Raw genomic sequence first — 14,952 nt, 5'->3', positions numbered from 1 at the left:
TTCCCCAGGGCTCAGTGCTGGGGCCAGTCCTGTTTCAGAACTTCATCAACAATCCAGACACGGGGATTGAGTGCACCCACAGTGATTTTTTGTACAACATCAAGTTGGGTGGCAGTGCTGATGTCCTTGAGGGCAGGAAGGCTCTACAGAAGAATCTGGACAGGTTGGACCTTTCAAGTGAGTCCAGTTGTATGAGGTTCAACCAGGAGAAGTGCCAGTTCTGTACTTGGGTCACAACAGCCCCACACAAGGCTACAGGCTTGGGCCAGAGTGGCTGGAAGGCTGCCTGCTGGGGAAGCACCCTGAGGGTGAGGGTTGACAGATGGTTGAGCATGAGCCATCAGTGTGCCCGGGTGGCCAAGAAGGCCAATAGCATCCTGTCTGGTATCAGAAAGAGCGTGGCCAGCAGGACCAGGGCAGTGATGGACCCCCTGTACTCGGCACTGCTGAAGTCAAACCTCAAACAACGTGTTTCTGTTTTGGGCTCCTCACTTCAAGAGAAACGTTGAGGTCCTGGAGCATTTCCAGAGAAGGGCAACAAAACTGGTGAAGGGTCTGGATCCCTGCTTGGATGAAGAGTGACTGAGGGGACTTGAGTTGTTTAGTGTGGGTAGTAGGAGGCTCAGGGGGGATCTTACTGCTCTCTAGAAGTACCTGAAAGGAGGTTGTAGATGGGGTGGGTAGGAGTCTTCTGCCAGATAACAAGTGACAGGACAAGAGGCAAGAGCCTCAAGTTACACCAGGAGAGGTTCAGATTGGATATGAGGAAAAACATCTTCACTGCAAAGGTGCTCAAGCATTGGAACCAGGGAGCTGGTGGAATCACCAGCCCTGGAGGTGTTTCAATAGAGGTAGATGCAATTCTTCATGGCATGATTTAGTGATGGAATTGGCCGTCCTGAGTTTACATTTGGATTTGATGATCTTTAAGGTCTTTTCCAAGCTAAATGATTCTCTGTTTCTGTGCTTCTATGATATTGCAAGCCTACCTAGACAAGTTGCTGAGAAAGTTGGTTTAGGTGACCCTGCCTCAGCTGGAGGGGTGGACTCGATGACCTCCAGAGGTCAGTCCAACCTGAAAAAACACCATAGAGCTATAAAGGCATATATAAAATGTGTCAACACAAATAGAGGGGCTGAGCTGAAGATGAGCTTGTGGGAAATGGCTTGTGGGAAAGATATTTGACAAATCTGATGAAACAAGCATGCTTTTCTGTGGTCAGGACCTGGGCCAGAATGAGGGTGATGGAGGGGTGTGGTATTGGGAGGGAAAAACGGTCTCAGGAACTCCTCATGCAGGAGGACGTGCCTGGCTGCGAGGGGCCTGTGAGGTCAGTTCTGCCTCTGGAGGTGACAGGCCAGCATCAGGAACGTGGCTGGGACAGTCCCTCTGCCAAGGGACCCCATAGGCCCCATCCAGGAGAAGGGCTCGGATAGAGGTTGTTTTTGCCTGGGGACATGATGGGACAGCAGCAGGCACATGGCTTGGTCATGTCCCTGGGAGAAGCTGAAAGGCCAGCAGCAGTTACGTGGTTTGGGAGACCATGTGAGTATTCCTTCTCTCTGGTGAGAGAGCAGAGCATAAGAAAAGGCTTCCTGGCTGCATTCCCTGCTGGAAGGGTATTTTCTGAGATGGTAAAGCCTTTCCTGGGCAGGGGAAAACAGCAGGAGAGAGGAAAAAATGTCACCAAGTTTCAACTAGGAAAGCAGAGACTGGAGCTCAGCAGGAAGAACTGTCACTGCAGGGGTCCTGCTGCGGTGCGAGGGCTCAGCCAGAGGGAGCCTGGATCAGCCCATGGTTTGTGTTTCAAGGAACAGCCGGTGAGAGTGGAGGTACCTCAGCGAAGGTATGGCAATGTTGGGGTGAGAGCAAGGCAGGGCAGCGAGATGGTGCCTACAGCCTGCAGGGAAACAGGGGCAGGGCTCCAACCATGCAGGACAGCCTATGGTGGGGATGGCAGAGGGCACTGGCAAGGCTGGAAGGCACCAGTAGAACCCAGGTCTGTGTCCCCTTGGCTGTGGCAGCTGTCTCTGCCTCTGAGGGCCATGACAAGACATGATGTCCTCACGGCACGGGGGCATCGTTGCCTCCTTGCAGCCCCATGGGGAAGCTGGAAGTTGCTGTGCCATTGCTGTCCTTCACTGGGCATTGGATGCCCACCTTCCATGGTCCCCAGGAAGAGCCCTGAGCCCTGTGTGAGGGACAGCACCGACCTCCCCACAGGCTGCAGGTCACGGCTTGGCCTTTCTGCTTCATCAAGCAAGCCAAGGCTTTGCTCAGCAGCAGAGCTGCCTGCACAGCGCCTTTGCCTTCCTGCACTCACAGCCTCCAAGGATGGGCTCTAACAAGGCCATGGGGAGGCTTTCTCAGCCATGGCCCTCAGCGGGGCCCATTAACGCTTCCAGGGGCTGTGGGCTTTGCTCCTGACTTGGTGTTCTTGAGAGGTTTCTTCAGTCTCCTCTGAACACCTGAAGTCCACAGCACCACAGACACCCTGGGCTCATGACGAGGCAGAACGCCCTGACAAGCCCAGTCTCCTCCATCAGGGACATCTGGTCTTCAAGTTTGGCTCCTACACTTCATGAGATAAGTTTCAGCCGTACAGTGAAAGAGAAAGGCAGGTAATGAGCACTTTGGGGAATTGATAGAAGGCTTTTCCAATTGCTATTGATGCACAGTGTCTCCTGAGGAGGTGCAGACAGGTAGGAAAAGCAGTCCCTGGAGCTAATCACTGCGTGGACAGCCTTGCTCCTCAGCTCTCCAGCCCCACGATTTCTGTCCTCAGCTCCATGAGACTTACATCACTTTACATCAGACTTCTTCAACCAACTCTGCAGCTGAATATAGCAAATTCTTGGCAGTAATTATTGGCTGCTTTCCTTAGAGAACAGGGTGTACACAGGAATAAAAGAGGGATTAATTATCGTGTGTGTGTGGGGGGGGGGTAGTGGGTTAGAAATTAATAAATAAAAAATACATTTCTCAGCTGTATAATTGTTAGTTCAAGCAAATCCCCATGAGGTCTATTGCCACTACTGAAGAGTTGCCCATAGGGAAAATTACAGACGCTACTGAAAGACAGTCCAGCTTTTCCTCTCTGAACCTTAAAGCAGAAGCTACATAGGTAAAATGGATTGGAGTGATCAAAGAGAAAGAGGAGAAAGGTATCTGGAGATGAACTTCTTAACCCATAGTTGTAAATCAGGAAACCAGGACGTCAGAATATTCCAATTGACTTCAATTTCATAGAAGGCGCGAACTTTCTGGAACTCACGACAAATATTAGAATGTTTTCCAATTTTTATTTTACACATGTATCTGTAGAAATTCTCCCACTTTGATCTACGTATACGCAACAACTGGTATTAAAACCAGCACAGACTCTGCCTTCAGACGCCAGCTTCATATCTAATGCCATTCCAATTTGCACAGCTCTAGGGGCTATTTCTCACACTTCTTCCTGCAAAGCCTTCATGGCACCTGCAGGGTCCTTGGCCATCTCTTCCATTGCTGTGCATCTCGTTATCGCTGCCTTCTCCAATTCAGGAACCGCTAACCAAGGAGTAACCGAGGCCACAAGCAGGCTGATGATCTGGGCTATCATTATGACACCCATTACATCTGAGAAGCTCATAGGCCACTAGGAGGCACGTGGCCATGAAGGCGAGTTTGAGGTCCCTGGAGTGTCCCGTTCCCTTGGGGGATTGGCCATCAGCAGCCCAGCTGGTTATGGCTGCAGTAAGAAAGGCACTTGGACTCTGAGACAAAGTGTCATTTCAAATGGCCTTGGTTAGAGCAAACTCTCTACACACAGAGACAATCGTGTCAGCTGTATGCCGTCCCTTCCGAGGCCGGGAACACGGAGTTTACAGCGTTGGGAGAGTGGTGCAGCAAGTGGTGCAGATCCTGCCTGCAGAAGGGTTATCCCACATTGTCTCCTGTGAGCTCTTGAAGTGTTTTGTGCCAGGGAAACCCATTCTAGTCATCACTTCTCGTGTTCTAAGAGGAGATGTTCACTTGGGAGTTGGTAACTGCAGTCCCAGACAAAGGTAAGGGCGTGCGGTTGGCCATTCACCAGCAGCTTCCTGCAGATTTCTTCTTCCAATATGGCTTGTTCTGCAACCCAGGGACACACTCAGCACAGCTCAGCCTGAAGGCCAAGAGGTACATGGAGCACAGCACAGGCCTGCTCAGGTTTCCTGTGACACTCATCACTAAGTCCTGCATGTGCAAAGGTCTTCTGCTCAGATTCTCTCAACCTCCTGATGAAGGTTAGAAGGAGAACGACATCTCCTTTAGACCGCTAGAGAAAGGGACCTTTACTTGAAGGCCTTGGTTGAAGGGAAAGTGGAAGATGATCTGCAGGAGCGGGCTGGAAACTAGGACCATGCGTGGCAATCAGTTAGCTGAAGGGAATGTGCTCGAGCTTGTAGGTCACTAACCCTGGGAAGACAAGGAGTGTGAATAGACACAACAATTAACATGATGAGCCATGCTGAGAGAGCATAGGGGAGTGGGGGACGGATGCTGGGAAGGAAAGGTAACACCTTGCTGTTAATTGATGGTAGTTAACCATGAGTTGGGGATTGCCTAGGATGCAATGCTTAGCTTCAAGAACCAATCTGTTTAAAACGCGCAGCTTCAAGAACCAACTGTTTAAAACGCACAGCTTCAAGAACCAATCTGTTTAAAACGCGCAGCTTCTGAAATGTATATAAACTCGTGCTACTGTACAATAAATTGACATTGGCTTGTATCACCCTGCGTCCCGTCAATCCATCGCAGCAATGATCCCTGACCAACATGGCACAAATGCTACCCTGGACTTGTTTTGAACAAAAGACAAGGCAGGAATGGTGAAAAATGTGGACGGCACCTTTCAGTCAAGAATGGGTGACTCTGGTAAAGTAGAAATCAAGAGCAAGTCAACAAGACAAACTGTAGCAGGGCTGAGTAGAGAGGAAAGATCCCCTCCACCAACCCTTGGGCAGTGCTCTTCCTAATGCAGCCCAGGATGCCATGGGCCTTATTTGAAAGGTGCAAAGCCAGGAGAAGAGGAGGCTTTGGGGACACCTAATAACAGCCTTCCCATATCTTCTTGGGTCATATCAGCAGGAAAAGGCAGCCAGGTTCTTGCCTCTTGTGCGTGATGGGACTGTGAGGGCCAATGGGCATCAGCTGAAGCAGGGGAAGACAATGTCCTTCCCCATGAAGACAGTCAAGCAGTGGAGCAGATGTCCCACAGAGCTTGTGCCATGTCCATCCTTGGAGCTTTTCAAGCCCCACTTGAAGGAAAGCCTGAGCTACTTGCTTCAACCCCATAACTGATCGTTCTCTGAGCAGCACGTAGGCCTGGACACCTCCGGAGGTCCCTTCCAGCATGAATGATTCTGGATCTCCATCCACCATGGATCTTGCCTTCATGATGGCAGGGAAATCACTCAGGTTTCCAGCAGCGGTTGAAGCCTAACAGAAAGTGTGTCAGATGACCTGCGACGTTCTTTTCCCACTCCAAGCTTTGCTGCTCAGATGCAGGGCTGCTTGGCTGCTTCCTATGGATTCCTGTTCTTCACCCTTTCCTACCTTTTTCCCTCCTTTCCCATGCACAATTGCTTCTCGTTGACCACCCTTGTATCCTCCCATGCAAGTAGCCCACCTCTCCTTTCCCTTTCCTCCCTGGCCATTGTCTGTCCCCCTTTGGCGATTCTGAGATTTTCACCATAGGTGGCCACTCAGAAGAAGGATTGATCATCCCCCTTGACTCAGCATCATCCCCCTTGACACAGCACTGTTGTGGCCACATCCGGGTGATCTGTGCCTGGGCTTTGAGGTTTCTCATTCTGGAGGAGTGAGGAAAAACTGGAGAGGCTGTGGAGGATGCCTGCCTGGATGGAGCCTGTGGAGACAGACTGAAGGTCCTCAATGTCTTGAGACAGGCAAAGTGGAGCCTCAGGGCACCACAGTAATAGCATGCACCTGCTTGAAGGGGGGTGTCAGAGATAAGGGAGTGATTCCTGATAGTGACAGGAAGAGAAAACCTCCGCAAAGTGCTGCTTGGAAAGGTAAGATTGGATGTGAAGAGAAAGAAATGTCCCTCTGAGGGTTGCCCTCTGATGCCAGAGTTCACCCAGAGGGTGCCTGGATTGTCCCATGGCTTTGAGCTTCAAGGAACAAGCAGGGATGAGGGGAGAAACTTGAGAAAAGGCAGAGAAATGCGGGTGTGAGGGCTGGGTAGGAAAGCAAGGAAGAGTCCAACCCCCAGAGTGGAAAGAGGTGCCACATGGACAGTGTAGGGCAACTTGCAGTGGAGATGGCCCAGGGCTGCAGCAAGGCCGAATGGCCCCACAGGGGGCTGAGGCCTCTGTCCCCCTGGCAATGGCAGCTGCCCATGCCACCAAGGCCTGTGACAGGAAACTTGATTTGGAGGGTCTTCTCTTCTGCCCTCCAAGAGCCTGGGGGTCAGGGCTTGGTCTTTCTGCTTCATAAAAAAATCCAAATGTGTTTTGCAGCATTACAGCCACCGACACAGTACCTTTGCCTACCTGCAGGTCTGGCCTCTAATTAGCTCCTCTAACGAGTCCATGGGGACGCTTTGTCAGCGATGGCCCTCAGCGGGACCCATCAATGTTTGAAGGTATTTTCAGTGTTGCTTCTGACTTACATTCCTTGAGTGGTTGGTTCAGCCTGCTCTCAGTAGCTCAGGTTCATGGCAGGAGCCCCCAATGCCCTAACGAGGTATTTGCCTTTTTGTCATTTCCTTCAAGTCTTGAAGAGCTGTGCAGCTAATTGAATCTGTTCCATTCACGTAGGTAAGAGAGAGGATTTCAAAGTGCATTTGAAAGTAATTATTTTTCATTTCATAGGTTATATTTTGCTCCTTATTAGGTTAGAGAGGAGGTTCTAGCAGCAATCTCCAAGTGATAATGATGCAGAGGATCTCCTCAGGATATCTGGACTGGTAGGAATCGCAGTCCCTTGAGGTCTGACACAGGATGGACAACCTTGCTCTGAATGTCCCCAAGACCACCCTTTTTCTCATTGTCCCCTGGGACTCACATCCCTTCTCCTTACATCAGACTTCTCCCCTCAATTCTGCAGGTGGGTGCTGCAGCTCCTTTGCACCATCCCCACCTGTTTGCCTTAGAGGACTGGCTGCACACAGGTGCAGAAGAATTATTCAGATCTGCAAGCAATGTCAAGAATGATCAAGTGTCATAAATAGGCCAACAGCCTCCACAAGCAGATGCCAATTCCAAGCTGTCTCTGATGAGGTGCCTTTCTGCAAGGGACACTCTCATGAGAAATCTTTTAGGCTGTTAGATACAGAAAGATAGATCTAAACACAAGGGAAGAGCTGGGTAAGGAGACAGTTTGGCTGCAGGAAGACACGCAAGTTTTTCCTTCCTGAAGCTAAAAACAGCAGTACAGGTGAGAGGTACCTAAAAGACCAAAGACTAAAGGGAGGAGAAAACTGGTGAATAACTGAAAGAGCCTTTGCTGAGACAATCTGCTGAAAAGATGACTTCAGAAGTCGTCACTGTCTCCTGCCCAGGTGCAAATATGTTAAAGATGAGAGAAAATAAGGGTGTGGTATAACCGTAATAATAATGGTGAAGTTCTGGTATAAAATCAATATTTCCTTGAAGTATCGCTTTTGAAAGCTCCTTGAATTGGCAGAGGTCACTTGTGAGAAAGGACAAGTCAATGTTGCAACTGTCTTGGAAGGAGTCCGTAACTGCAGCTCGGGGAACCACAGGCTGCACAAACCCCCATGGTGAGGGGTGTGCCACCAGTTAGAGTCCCCTTGGGTGACATTTCTGGCACCTGAGCGGGTAACTGTCCAGGTGGATTTTCCAAGGGTAAATCCTGCCTCGCCAACCTGACAGCCTGCAGTTGTGCGTGAGGAGCTCCACAGTGGATGTCATTTCCCTCAGCTTCAGCAAAACTCTTGTCATGGTTTTCATCAGCGTTCTTCTGCCCACGTGAGGCCATGACACTCTGGGTGGGAACAGAAAGAGATGGGTAAAACACCAGCTGGATGGTCAGGCTGAGAGAGCAGTGGGGAAGGGCTCACACCCCACCTGGAGGCCACTGGGACATACTGGGGCAGTGTGGGCTGAAGAGGGTCCCAATTGGAAAGTCAGCCAAGTAACGACAATCGCACCAATGTGGCTACATGTCATCCTACTTTATGTAGCAACTTTGTCATATTTATACTTCTAATACACTGTTCACGCGGCAGCTGCCTGACAGTCATTGGTTGTCGGTTACGTATTCATGTTACCTGTTGATTGGTTGTCATGCTGCAAGCGCCTAATAAGGATGTGCTAACCTAGCGGTTTTCATATCTTGCTTGGCATCCGGCCTTCTTCTTGTACAATGCTCATTATTCTTTATTCTGCCTATTCAAGGACAGTACAAGATCTTCAAAGTAACTTTGTAATCTGCAGGCCAGGGTTGTCCAACTCCTGCAAGGGTACAGTATGCCCTCGTTCTGCCAAGAATTCCCCTACACATCCCCCTTTTTCTTTTTGGACAACCCAGGCTCTATCAACAATTGATTCCAAATCTTTCTTCATACAGGAGAAAATACAACAAAAGATAACAAGCACAGCAAAGATAACAACAAAAATTTAATCCCTTCCATCAATAAGGTTTTCTACCAGCCAGTGATTCCCCATCCCTTAATTAAGCCACTCGTCATAAGGATTTTCAGTAACACTGTGTTTCTTCATATTATCTTGCAGTTGGGAAAGCTTTTTGTGAATGGACTCAGAATGATCAGCAAGATTCATAGAGCACATTCCCTCAAAATCCTCACAGCCGTGTCCTTGTGCTAATAACAGAAAATCAATGGCAGCTCGATTTTGTCTTAAAGCATGTCGTATACTGTCGACATCAGTGGTGCGTCATCTAATACTCTGGAGGTAATGTTAATTTGTTCTCTCTCCAACAAGCCAACTGTCTCAACTGAGTGAGAGCCTTGGCAGAAGCAACTTGTGGTGTAAAGAGTGATGCTAAAATGACAGATGGACGTTCCCACAACTCAACATCATCTGTACATTCAGGTCCCAATTGGTATACACTACGTCTGATGCGTTTAAACTTGTTACTTATGTTAAGCATTTGATGGATACTAGGGGCAAATAATGTTAGTTTGCCAAAGTAGCATGGTCCTCCCTGTGCCCTTGCAGGTACGGCGGGCCAGGCACCATCTCCACAAACGAGGAATACTCCCCGAGGCAACATCTTTGCTTTTTCATTTGTCTCACCAGACCATGAAACAGGCCAAGTCCAACCGTTACAGTAACCGGTGATGTTAGAATGCCAGGGGGACCCAGGGGCAATCCAAGTATTGTAATTTCTTGGTTTGTGGATCCTAAAATTACCTGAGTCAATGTCTTTCTTGTAAAACCCCCAAAACAAACAGTAGTTTCCCGGCATAGATCCTAAGATGTCAAGCTCCTGAGGTTCCATGCCGGTAACATTCAGGCCCTGTGCAATTTGGAACGCTTGAGCCCCCGAGGGGTTCCTTGGAATACCAAGTGATTTGCACCAATCGGCTTGCACAGATCCACTGTTGATGGTGCAAAAGTCATTTGCTGCTTGGTCGAGGTAGTCGGAGTATATTTTACCTGTTGTCCAGTGCCCAAACTCCTTCATATGGTTTAAAGGGACCCCAATCAAACAGGTACGAAATGGGCCAGATGGGGTAGCTAACGATAAGCAAAATGGATCTTGCCCTGTCTTGTTGGCCCAGGTAACCCACATGTTCATTTGTGGTTGGACAGGAACCCATGCTGTTCCTTGTGAGGGCATGCTGATGATTCCTATCAGCCCTACAAGCAGATCAAACAATTTCATTATCTCGCAATCTTGTTCCCAACTGACAAAACAAGCACCACAAGCCAAGAGCTTGTCTTTTCTTTGTAGCTAAAACAACAGGTACGTTTTTTGTCAAGGCCCACCAAGAGAGAGCTTCTATTCTGCTGTCAATACTTTCTGGCATCCATATTGCTGGAAAATGTTGATTTGGCTTAAGGTTCAAAAATTCCCTACAAGTATTTTCAAAAGTAATATTAGCAAAGCTCTTTTGACAATCTAAGTACAAAGCATCATCTTTCCGCAAGCGGCTACAGCCTATAACAAAATTCTGTCTACAGTTACCACAACTTAATATTATTGCTGCTCGTTCCCTACAGTTTCCACAAACAGCATTCTTCGTATTACAAATTTTTGTCAAAACAGCATTACAAGCTCGTGACCCAAATGATTGTCTTCTCGCTGCTGTCAACAGCACGTCTTCTATGGTAGGATGGGATTGGCCCAAGTTCTGCACAGAGTTTGTTAAAGACTGGTTGGAGATAAAGCTGTCACCTATATTTTCTCCGTTCCTCTGGAGTTGACATGCAGGGCGGACAAATCTGCTAGGGACCCATAGAGGTCCTTTATCTGTGGAAACACAAAAATATCCTCTACCGATGAACAACACTGGACTGGGTCCTTCCCAGTTGCCTGTAGTCATGTTCTTAGAATGAACCTGTAACCCAGGAATGGCCTGTGTTTGACTTCCCTGAATAGCCTGAGGATGTATAACAGCGGGGGCCCTTCTCTTCCTTCTGTCAGGGACAAATAATTCAGTGTCAACAGCACCTTGTTTAATCGCTTGGTTACATCAGTCTTTTCTGGCGTCTTTCATGTCACTTAGCTGTTGTCCATGCGGCATCACACTCCATTTGATTGGTCCCGGAGTGGCGCCCACACGCTGCTCCCCCCTTGTGCAGGCATCCTGCTTTCTCTCATCTTTCTGTCCAAGTCTCTTACCTCTCTGCGAATGCAGTTTCTTTGTCTCCCTTGGCCTTGCACATGTCCTTCACAACACCTGCAGCTTGTTAGAGCTGCGGCCTGTTATTACAACCAAGTTATTTGGTCTGGATTGCTCATAATTTGCCAGTGTTCTTCCAGCCACTGCACATTTTTGAGTCTGTTTTGACTTGCATCACCACAATTGGTGACACCAACGTGCTGATGTGACCCAGTAAGGGGTATCCTAAGGAGACCCTGAGACTGTGCCGACATGACCCCGGTAAGGGGTGTCAGGAGCAGATCCTGAGATTGTGACCAGTGGGTTGCTGGGGAGATGGAGCCTGGTGAAGCGGAATAGCGCAGCGGGGCGGCTGCAAGATCCCGGGAGACCGTGACACCAGAAAGGTGAGCCACCAGGGACAGCATGGGGACTCATTTAAGGGAGATACCATGGTGCTGTCAGTGTGGAAGTTAGTGTTACAGTGTAGGACAAGGCCTCAAGGACAAGAGTCCAAGTACTGATAGCCTGATGAATAGAGACTTGCTAGAACTTGTAGGGCACAAGCCCTGGGAACAAAGGAACAAGCTAACTGCAGACCCCTGAGCCGTTACAGCTGAGGAGGCAACCAGACGGACAGAGAAACAAGTACCCAGGTAAGGGAACGGATAGCGCCGATATGTAACTTTGTTAATCAAGAAAGCCGCCTAGAAAGAAACCCCCCAGTTTTGGAATAGAAATTGTTGCTATGTCAAAGTAAACTAATCAGTTCCTATTGTTCTACCGGTGTGCCTTAAATATCAGCCAATCAGTGTTTTTTACGCTTAAGATTTAACCAATCAGCGTGTAATATGTAGAAGGTAGAAACATATATAATTGTAAGAAAATAAACCGACAACTTGCTTGCATCAAGCCGCGTCCCGTCTCTTCATTCGCCGCAAATTGGTGACCCTGACGTGATCCGGTGAAGGATCTGATGTGGAGGGGCTCTCGAATCGCCTAACTGAGCGACATGCAGCGAATCCCACAGAACTTTGAATGATCTGCTGAAAGGAAGCGGGAGCTGGCCGGCCATAAATCCCTCCGGAGTTGAGAGGTGAGCTGTGGGAAATCCGTAATGGGGAATCAGGTTTCATCCCCAGAAAGAAGCGTCTATGAGCTTATGAAAGGTCTCCCTAACAAACATAAGAAAAGTATTTCTGGGCATGACCTTAAAGCAATGCTTCAGTGGGTGCAAGTAAATATGCCTGCAGTGACCGCAACTACAATTCTCACGCGGGAACTTTGGGACGATACAGGGGTGAAATTGTGGGATTCTGCGACAAAGGGCAATACTGAGTCCCACCGTCTGCTCTCTTCGTGGAGAGTTATTTTTGAGACTCTGAAAGCACAAAAAGAAAAGGCAGAGGAAGGAGAGGCGGAGGAGTCGCAAGCTCCTATAGACCTGTCCTTATCAGCCTCTAAATCACAGTGCTCTAAACCCCTGGGTGTTAATGCAGTGGAGTATCCGCCAGAAGACGACCCCTTTGACCCGGGACCGGTAGACCCTGAACAAGAACCTGATTTATACCCTCCTGATCTGCGTGATGTGTGGGCAAAAATAAAGAAACAAGCCTTAAAGGAGGGGGATTTAGAAATGGCTAAAACTATAGTTGCTCCGGTCTTGTATTCTCAGGGTCGGGCAGGCGGAGCACGATGGGAGGCTCTTTCTTTTTCGGTTGTTAAAGAACTGCGCCGCACGGTTACGGAACATGGTATTTCTTCTCCCTATTTTATAAGTCTGTTATCTTCTGTGTTTGATACTTATGTCATGACTCCTCATGATTTGAAATCTTTAGCACGATTGCTACTAACCCCGACTCAGTACACGTTATGGGAGTCGCACTGGAGAGGGGGACTGCAAGCACTCCTGCTCACGTATGTTAATCATAATGATGCTGCATTAGCTGCACTAACAATAGAGCATCTTACGGGCACCGGTGCACATGCTGATCCGGTAGCGCAGGCTCAACACTGCCCCCGTGCGGCTCTCGAGGCAATTAGAGAAGAGGCGAAAAAGGCTTTTTTCCAGGTTCCTGACGTACAAAAGCCACAAAAAGCTTTTACTAACATCACTCAGGAGTCTCGAGAACCTTATATGCAGTTTATTGATAGACTAAAACAGGCTTTGGAACGTCAAGTAGATAATGCGGAAGCTCGGGATATATTGATAACAAAACTAGCTGTTGAAAATGCTCATGTTGATTGTAAAAGGCTATTGAAGTCTCTTCCCAACCCGAACCCCACTCTGGTGGAAATGGTGGAAGCATGTAACCGAATCGGTACGGCTGACCACAGGTTTGAAGCTATGGCTGCTGCTTTTGCAGCGATGCGTGGTGTGGGGAATTGCTATGGTTGTGGTAAGCCTGGTCATCTAAAGAGAAATTGTCTTGCTCGGGCTGCAGGGAATAGACAACAACCTCCTGGTCCTGGAGTTTGTCCGAAATGTCGGAAAGGGCGTCATTATGCTAATCAATGTCGATCTAAGTATGACTTCCAGGGACAACCGATACAGGGAAACCGACCGCGGAGCGCGGGGCAGCGACGCGCGCAGACACAAGTGCCACAGCTGACATTTCAACAACCTCGGAGAGAAGCACCGACACCTCAAGTCCCTGTCCAGCAACCTCAGGCAGCGCCGGATTGGACCTGGCAACCTCACACACAGTAACACTGCTCGATTCCTCGGTTCATTTATTATCAACAAATGTCAAAGGATCATTACCCCCCGATACACAAGCTCTGTTAATTGGTAGATCTTCCACAACATTGTCTGGTCTCTTTGTTTTACCAGGGGTTATTGACTCTGACAGTGTGGACGAAATCAAAATCATGGCATGGACTCCATTTCCACCTTGTACGATACCTCAGGGCGGTCGAATAGCGCAATTGATTCTGATTCCGGCAAGGGTAAGCTCTCTTATCACTGATCATCCTCCTCAGAGGAGAGGAGGTTTTGGATCCACAGGGTTACCTCACATTTTGTGGGTACAATCTATTTCTCCACAGCGGCCTATGTGTCAGTGTACCCTTATTTACAATGACCAACAAATAGCACTAAATGGGATCATTGACACTGGAGCTGATGTCACAGTAATTTCTCAAGCCAAATGGCCTCCGCAATGGCCACTGACTAATGTCTCTCAGACACTGGCTGGGATAGGGGGCACCGGTAACAGTCGTCAGAGTTTGGAACTAATTCGAATTCAAGGACCAGAGGGACATGCGGCTTCTGTTAAACCTTTTGTGCTACCTGTCCCTATGGTTTTGTGGGGACGTGATGTATTGTCACAATGGGGAATGTCTATCCAAACACATTTTTAGACAGGGCCATTGAAGTGCTCGACACCCTAAAAATAACCTGGAAAACTGATGCTCCTATTTGGGTGGATCAATGGCCCCTTCCTTTGGAAAAATTTCACGCACTTCAAAACTTAGTCTCAGAACAACTGTCCAAAGGACACCTTGTACCTTCTACTAGCCCATGGAATTCACCAGTTTTTGTTATTAAAAAACAAACTGGCAAGTGGCGCTTGCTCCATGATCTCAGAAAAATTAATGATGCTATGGAAGATATGGGAGCCCTCCAACCCAGGCTCCCATCCCCGACTATGATCCCTCGACATTGGCATCTAACTGTCATAGATCTTAAAGATTGTTTTTTCAGTATCCCGTTGCATCCAGATGATGCCCCAAAATTTGCCTTTTCAATTCCAAGCATCAACATGCAAGCTCCGTTGCAGAGATATCAGTGGGTTGGACTGCCACAAGGTATGAAAAATAGCCCTACAATGTGTCAATGGTATGTTGCGAAAAGACTCAGTCCTGTCCGAAATGCTATGCCTACTGTGTTATTGTATCATTATATGGATGACCTTTTAGTGGCAGCACAACATCACAAAGTCATGGAGAAAGCTGTAGCCCTTGTCACAGATGCCATGAATTCGGCAGGTCTCTGTATAGCACCAGAAAAGGTCCAGAAGTTTCCCCCTTGGAAATATCTGGGCTGGCGAATAAGAGCACAAACTATTGTTCCTCAACCATTGCAGATCAATACCAATGTAAGAAACCTGCATGATGCACAGAAATTACTGGGAACGATAAATTG

General features: G+C 48.4%; 1 long non-coding RNA gene across 1 annotated transcript; it reads left to right on the top strand.

Annotated features, from left to right (window-relative positions):
• Positions 1-493: 493 nt before the first annotated feature.
• Positions 494-11,972, top strand: LOC121082279. Its single transcript, XR_005825962.1, has 3 exons — positions 494-504; positions 9,432-9,433; positions 11,719-11,972. It is a non-coding gene; the product is annotated as an uncharacterized LOC121082279 (long non-coding RNA).
• The last annotated feature ends 2,980 nt before the right edge of the window (positions 11,973-14,952 follow it).

The sequence above is a fragment of the Falco naumanni genome, unplaced genomic scaffold (assembly GCF_017639655.2).
Source record: "Falco naumanni isolate bFalNau1 unplaced genomic scaffold, bFalNau1.pat scaffold_56_arrow_pat_ctg1, whole genome shotgun sequence".
NCBI lineage: Eukaryota > Metazoa > Chordata > Aves > Falconiformes > Falconidae > Falco > Falco naumanni.
Note: the sequence above shows the minus strand (reverse complement) of the source record. Positions and strands in the feature narration are given on the sequence as shown.